Below are 7,965 nucleotides of genomic sequence, written 5' to 3'. Positions count from 1 at the left end.
AGTAGTAGTGATATTAATACTAAAGCTATGCACCTAATTTGTGCACAGATATAAAGCAATTAATGGCAGTACAACAGAGAGCCTGAGTTATAGGTTAGGGCAGATAAGGGGATTTATTGTGGGGATATGACTTGTTGATGGAGTAGCTTGAAAATAATAATTATTTTCACCAAGCATCATGTGATGAAGTATAAATTAAGCTTTACCATGTCCATGGGCACCATTTCCATTTGGTGTAGCAGCTGGGGCCCCATGACCTAATAACACAACAAATATTAAAAACATATCTCTTTATGCTGTGACTCATTATTACCAGTGTAGAATTTGTTTAATTAATACCTATACCATTTCCCTTGGTTCCTTGTCCATTAGAGAGACCGGCCTGAGCTCCATAGCCTGCAATTGAAATGAAAGGTGTACATGTATAAAATAAATTGCATGTACGCATTTGCAGTATACATGTTTTAAGTATTTCAGTAGCTTACAGTCAGAAAATGACCAATGATACATTTAATGAGACTTCACTCTACCGTTGCCTTTGGTTCCTTGTCCATTAGATGGGCCTGCTTGAGCTGAATGGCCTAAAAATAAATAGTAAAAATGAAATCTGCATTTATTGCTAATAATGAGATTACAAAACCAATATCCATTCAATATACAGTATTCTCTGTACCATTGCCTTTAAGTCCTTGACCATTGGATGGACCAGCATGGGCACCACCTGTAATTTAAATCAAAGCATATAAATGTAAATGTATCCATATTTGGCATGACATCCCACCAAATTTAGCAAATGCACCTTGGGCTGCCCGCACCAACATCTATATTGTCCTATGTCTTTAGATTGTGATCTTAACCTTTGCAATACAAAACATATTATCATTATTGTGGCAGCCCACTGATAATTCGCAAACAATTTCATGAAGATCGGTCCATGTATTCTCGATTTGAATCTAGACCTTCATCATGGTATACTATGTGGCTTTAATTGAAAATGGTGGACCCTGTTGTAAATAATTGTAATGTTTTATCATGGATTGTCCACAAAGTAACAGTTTTTGTATTGACTTGTGCTGTCATTTGAAATGTACCCATTCTGCATACTGTGAAATAACCATACCATTGCCTTTTACTCCTTGTCCATTGGATAAGCCAGAATGAGCAGCACCATAGCCTGCAAGTGAAATGTAAAGGGGTGTTTCGCTTTAAAAGTTCAAAGATTCAATATTTAGATATTTGGAATTCATTTAACAGACACAGTATACATTACAGTAGTGTGACGGTGTACCAGGTGTCAACAGTGAGCTTACCCCAGTGTGAGAATATAACCAATACCTTCATTCCTTGGCCATTAGATTTTATAATGGAAATAATTAACCACTAAAACCATCTATACATGACTAATACTTAGTTGACCAGGGTTGGCTCTGTACTTGGTCAGCTCTTTTGTCCCTCTACACACCAAATCGCTTCACCGAAAATAGCCAATCTACAAGCTCACAACATGTCTCAGTCATTGTGAGCTTGTAGACACTGGATAATTGATTACTGGGAATATAATGGATAATTGTGAATATACTGTACCATTGCCTTTGACTGCCTGTCCATTAGATGCGCCAGCTTGAGCACCATATCCTGAAATACAAATGATGCAATTAATAATATATTACAGTCACTCTTATCCAGACTTATAATGACCAGAGTCAGTCAGTCAGTCAGTCTCTCTCTCTCTCTCTCACGCACGCAGCGGCACGCACGCACGCACGCACGCACGCACGCATGCACGCATGCACGCACACATAGTACCATTGCCTTTGATTCCTTGTCCATTGGACAGGCCTGCATGAGCACCATAGCCTGTAATTGAAATCATAGTGTAACTCTTTCTTTGTGTAACAGTGTGTGAGTGTGTTAGTTTGCATATTTTATGGTTGACGTAACGCAATGAAGTACTGTACCATTGCCTTTGGTTCCTTGCCCATTGGATGGACCTGTTTGAGCAGCATGTCCATGATGTCCTGTAATAGTATTGACTGTGTTATAAGGTGTGTACTGTATGCTATAAAGTGTGTACTGTTACTACTGTGTACAGTATGAAAGTATATACTTTATATATAAGCATAAGGAGGCACCTGTGTGTATAATTGAATGCTTGCAGGCCTGGACTGGCCACTTGACGTACCAGACATATGTGTGGTGGGCCGACCAATGAATGGGCCGGTGTCATTTCTAATTGTTTTACTTGCCCAGTTTTAGGATTATTATGGTAATTATCAGAACATGGAGGCCTATTTTTCAGTAAAACCGGTGGTATTAGGGCTTGTTTGCTTGCGTGTGCCTCGACGGAGTGGGCCGGTAGAGTATCTGCTAGTGACAATCTACTAAACTTCTGCATTTGGTTGCTTGCATTTGGTACAGTACCATTACCTCTGTAAATGTGCGCTTGACTCAATACATTATAAAGTGATTCATCATTCAATAATTCACCACATTTTACAACTTTAAGCTATAAACCATATTGATACAGTGGAAGTGGAAAGGTGTGTATTGGACCTACCATTGGATTTAGCACCATTTCCATTGGGTACTGCAACTGGAGCACCCCCTAGAGGTAATACACTTGATTGATTGATTGATTGAAATATTTATTAACAGTTTGCAGAATTTACAGTACATTTCAAGCACAAACTCAATACAAAGACTGTCAACTGTGAGTGGACGACCCAATTAAGCATTACACTTGTTTACAACAGGGTCCACATTGTTCAATTCATCAAAACATTTAGAGACATACAAATAGACATTTCTATGTAGCTAAAGAACAGAACAGGAATTCATCATATAGGAAGCAAAAAGGGAAAAGATACATATACAGTGAGGGGAAAGGGGGGGGGGTGGGGTGGGGGGGATTCAGATTTTACAGAGGCCAGTTTCGAATTGCAGCCATCTGTAGGTGCCCTTTGAGAGCGGTTTTGAAGGAGTCAAGGGATTCACATGTCTTAATGACTGTTGGTAGGGCGTTCCACATTTTGGTGGCATAGGAGCGAAAAGAATTTAGTCCCTTGTTTGTGCCGAATCTGGGTTGTACATGGTTTGTTGCACTCCCTCTGGTGTTGTGGGTGTGGACTTCGTTTACATTAAGGAAGTATTTAGACAGGTACATGGGTATCTTGGTGGTGTAACGAATCTTGTGGACCAGACCCATTGCAAGATGCTGTACTCTGTCGTTGACCCTAAGCCATCCCAGCCTGTCAAAGTGGGCAGGGGTGAGGTGGGTTCGGGGGGTGAGGCCAAGTAGGAGCCTGACCAGTTTGTTTTGGGAGGTCTGGAGCCTTGTTTTAAGGGCCTTTGAGGTGCTGTGGTACCAAGAGGTGGATGCATAGTCAAAGAAACCTTGTACGAGGGCTCCTGTTAAGGTCTTCAAGGTGTTTTTGCTGACCAGTGAGGAGATCCTGTAAAGGAATCTTGTTCTTTGATTGACTTTTTTGATTACGTTGGTGGCCATTTTATCACCGGAAAGATTGGCCTCCAGGATGGAACCTAGGTAGGTAATTTGATCTTTTCGTGTGATAACATTGTCACCCACTCTAACCAAGAAGCCATCTGCCTTGCTGAGATTACTATTTGATCCGAAGAGAACACAAGTACAATACAACAATTACATAATCACATTTGACTCAGGCAACAAATCAGAAGACACAAATCCTGGTAGCATTAACCATTTAAAAGTTTACTGTGGTCACCCACTCCATTTTCTTACATCATAATATATCTTCACCAAAAACAGCCGACTACAATCTAGCTATAAGCTATTTCAGCAAATGTTTGTCTATTTGAGCAAAAATGTTCAACTCTCTTATGTCATGCCCAGAATATGGATGCTAGGGTTCATGTGGTTACAAAAATATAAAGATTAAAAATAAATAGCAAAGAACAAACAACAAACTCAAAGTTCTATCAAATTGATCCCATACCATTTGATGTGGCAACTTGTCCATTAGACACACCAGTTACAGCACCATATCCTGAAAAACAACACGGGGAATAAATGTGTTTTAAGAGTTCCAAGACTTTCCTCGTATCCATTTTCAGGAGCTTGATCAGACAGTGGAATACAGATAGGCCTAATGGGTGAAATGGTGAGTTTTCCTTTAGTCCCTGCTCCATTGGATGGACCTCCTGCTGCACCCATTCTGAACTGAGATCAGATTCATACGAGGTTTCCGCCGGACACACACTGGTCTGATGAACCCATTCTGACCTGAGATCAGATTCTAAAAATGTCAGTCGCTCTTCGATTTTTCAAAAATAGCAGACCTACAAGCTCGTATCGCGCCACTCGGTGGCGCGATATGAGCTTGTAGATCTGCTATTTTTAAATAGCTAAAGCATAACATGATGCTGACACCAAAATGGGTGCCCGTTCAGAATGGGTTAAATAGAACAGCCATGAGCTTAATTAATTAATCATATTTGACAAAAACAACAACTGCTGTAAAATGAATTGTTTGATTAAGATATCTGTAAGCCTTACAGTGTAAGGGGACGGGCACACACAAGAATTACAAAAGGGGAAAAGACACACATTTCTTAATTTAGATTAAACATTTATTGTCACCAACATTTGAGAAACAAATATATTATCTGTGTGACTGTTTATTGATTGATTGATTGAAATATGTATTAACAGTTTGTAGAATTACAGTACATTGCAAGCACAAACTCAATACAAAGACTGTTAACTGTGAGTGGACGACCCAATTAAGCATTACACTTGTTTACAACAGGGTCCACATTGTTCAATTCATCAAAACATTTAGAGACATACAAATAGACACTTCTATGTAGTTAAAGAACAGAACAAAAATTCATCATATAGGAAGCAAAAAGGGAAAAGATACATATACAGTGAGGGGAAAGGGGGGGCGGTGGGGGGGATTCAGATTTTACAGAGGCCAGTTTTGAATTGCAGCCATCGTAGGTGCTATTTGAGAGTGGTTTTGAAGGAGTCAAGGGATTCACATGTCTTAATGACTGTATGAATGCCATGCACTTAAAAGGCTCTTGCACAAGACCATTAAGACAAGTTGAGGGTTTTTTTTACCCAGTGTCAACATTCTCTATTTGTGGGCTGTCCACCATCTCCATTCTGCATGCCCAAAAAGATGACTATATTGAATACTTTGATAATAATAAAATAAAGAGTTATTTACCTTTTGAAGGCATCAGTATTCTTCCAAGCCCCCCACCATTCTGAGTTCTCATTCCTAAAATGAAACCCAAGACAAGAGTAAAACTCTACTTTTTGAAATGCTTGTGTGCGAAACAAATCGATCCAATTGTCAGATTATGCTAACAATTATTATCATGAAATATAGATTTACCATTAGGCTGAGGTCCTTGTCCATTGGCATTGGGTACACCAGAAAGAGCACCATAACCTTAAAAATATAACATTAAAATGTCAAATGTACTCAAGTACACAAACAATAGCCGCAATTTGCAACGCTAGATTTTTTTTTATAATGGGATTAATCTTGAGTTGCAAATGCAATACCCTCCATTAACTCCCCACTCATCCAATTTGGTTTGCGATCTGCTTGTCTTAAACGACGTTAAACTCACCAACATTGCACTGCAGCTGTAGTCCAAACTTGAATTATCCTCTTTCAATCTGCCGAGCTTTTTTTTCATGAAAATCCACCGTAGACATGTTATGAATTTATGAGCTACTTTCTGAAGTTTCTGTAAAAAATTCTGTGCAGGTGATTCTTTTTCTAAGTGCTGGAGTTTGGAAGCACTCGTCGTATGTCACTGAACGGCCCTGCGTACCACCTGTTTCGAATTTGCAGAATTTTGCACATAATGCAGGAGGCAGCAGCGCGACCCGTTAACAAAAACGAGTGCTTTCAAACTGCAACACTTAGCAAAAGAATCACTTGCAGAGGATGCCTTGACAGAAAGTAGCTCATAAACATCTCTACGGTGGATTGTTATGAAAAACAAGCTCGGCAGATTGAAAGAGGATAATTCAAGCTTGGACTACAGCTGCAATGTTGGTGAGTTTAACGTCGTTTAAGACAAGCAGATCGCAAACCAAATTGGATGAGTGGGGAGTCAATTGCGGCTAACATAACAAGTACTGTTGCTCTCTGTAAAGCTGGATAACACATTTACCTCCATATCCATTTTGCCTGCCAGGTGCTGGTCCATATCCTAGGATTGAGGTAAAAAGATAATTAATATTACCATTAAGCAAAGTCGTGGCCCGTGGGTATGTTGGCCGAGTAGGAATGCACTTTTCCAACAATGCTATGTTTCACATACAATCAGTCCACCCATCCACACATGGGAGCTCACCAGTACAACCACAATCTGATACGGCTGGCCAGTGGCCATTGAGCAGCTCCACTGGAGCAACTGGGGGTTACAGTATGTGCCTTGCTCAAGGGCATTTCAACATGGGTTTTGTGGTTTAGAGGGAGTGTTACTAGTAATTCACTTGGAGAGTTATCATGGATCTTGGATGCAGGCACATGTTTCAAGGGTGTTTAATAAAGTCCAAGCTAAATGTACAAGGGAAAGGGCAAAACTCATAGTCAAAGGCAAAGTTCAGTTCAGTTCGGCAACAAAGACTAATGCTATAAACAGCCTGGACCATGTTAGTGGTTAAAGTCTAGAGAACTTAGAGAAGACAATAATGACTGAGGTGGAGTGGAAAAGGGGGGTATTATAGGAGTGAACTAATGAGGAGCAGGTGCGTAGAGTTAATAAGGAATGAGGACGTGGGTCCTGACATATCAACTCAATGAGATAACCTCTACCTTCATTATTATTTATGACAATAAAATAAATATCATATTTGAGAAATGTAAGTAGGCTACCTTAATTATTAAAGATAGAATGTTTCTTGTGGGGGGGAGGGGATTCTGCCAGTGCTTTTCAATGGGTTTGTAAACAAAGCTCCATTCCCACTGAAAAGTATTGGCGGAATCCACCCTCATAGGCATAAAGGCAGAATTAAAGTTCTGTGTGACCGCACCCGTAAACAGTGACGTAATCAGTATTACAAGCTAATGGAAACTATACAGCCTCTACCTGGAAAGTTAGAACACTAAAATAGAAGCCATTGTTCTTGCATCAATAAAAATTACAAATAGCCTAATAATTGGTAGGCAGGTTTCCGAACTGTCTACAGCCTATGCCCTATACCTTTGGGAAGAGTGAGTAAACACAAATGGTGCCTAGTTATATTCAACATTAGGGCATAGCAGTGGGTGTAGTTTTCTGATTCCACTGAAAAACCATAGCCATTCATTTCTCCCATGTGAGTCCCCTCACTTCACACAAGTGTGATTTTTTTTGTAAATCTCGATGGGAAAAATGAATGGCAGAATTTTCAGTGGAACCAGAAAACCACGCTGCTATGGCCTATTGAGGACCAATCGTATAAGATATGGTTGAAATGGGGTGAAGTGCTCCTTTAACCAACATTAGTGCAGCCTGGCATGGCACAAAATAACCAAAAATTAAATGATTGATGAGTCATAAATGTTTTCACAGATGTTTTTAGATTGTTTTTCACTTTCATTCTACACAGCTGCTTCAGGTATAATGGTCCCTCTAGGGGTGGGACGATATGGCCTGGGTACCTCACGATACGATATCTTTGGCGATATTAGGCCCTCAATAATGATAATATCACGCTATATATTGCGATATTCAATAGAGATTACATCAACGATATATCACGATATCTGTAACTGAAAATGAAAAGAATAACCATAAAAGGCAAAATCTTACAAGATGTTTTGTGTCACAAACTGGCCAATAAGTACATGAATCTTCCCTCCTCCAAACAGTAAAACACTGACTGCAACTTTGCAACTTGTCCACAACCTGTCTGTCCACAACTATACTATAATCAATATCACGATATTGGGAGGATGATAAATATATAGCCTA

The sequence above is a fragment of the Protomyctophum parallelum genome (assembly GCF_964188405.1).
Source record: "Protomyctophum parallelum genome assembly, chromosome: 17".
Classification (NCBI taxonomy): Eukaryota; Metazoa; Chordata; class Actinopteri; order Myctophiformes; family Myctophidae; genus Protomyctophum; species Protomyctophum parallelum.
Note: the sequence above shows the minus strand (reverse complement) of the source record.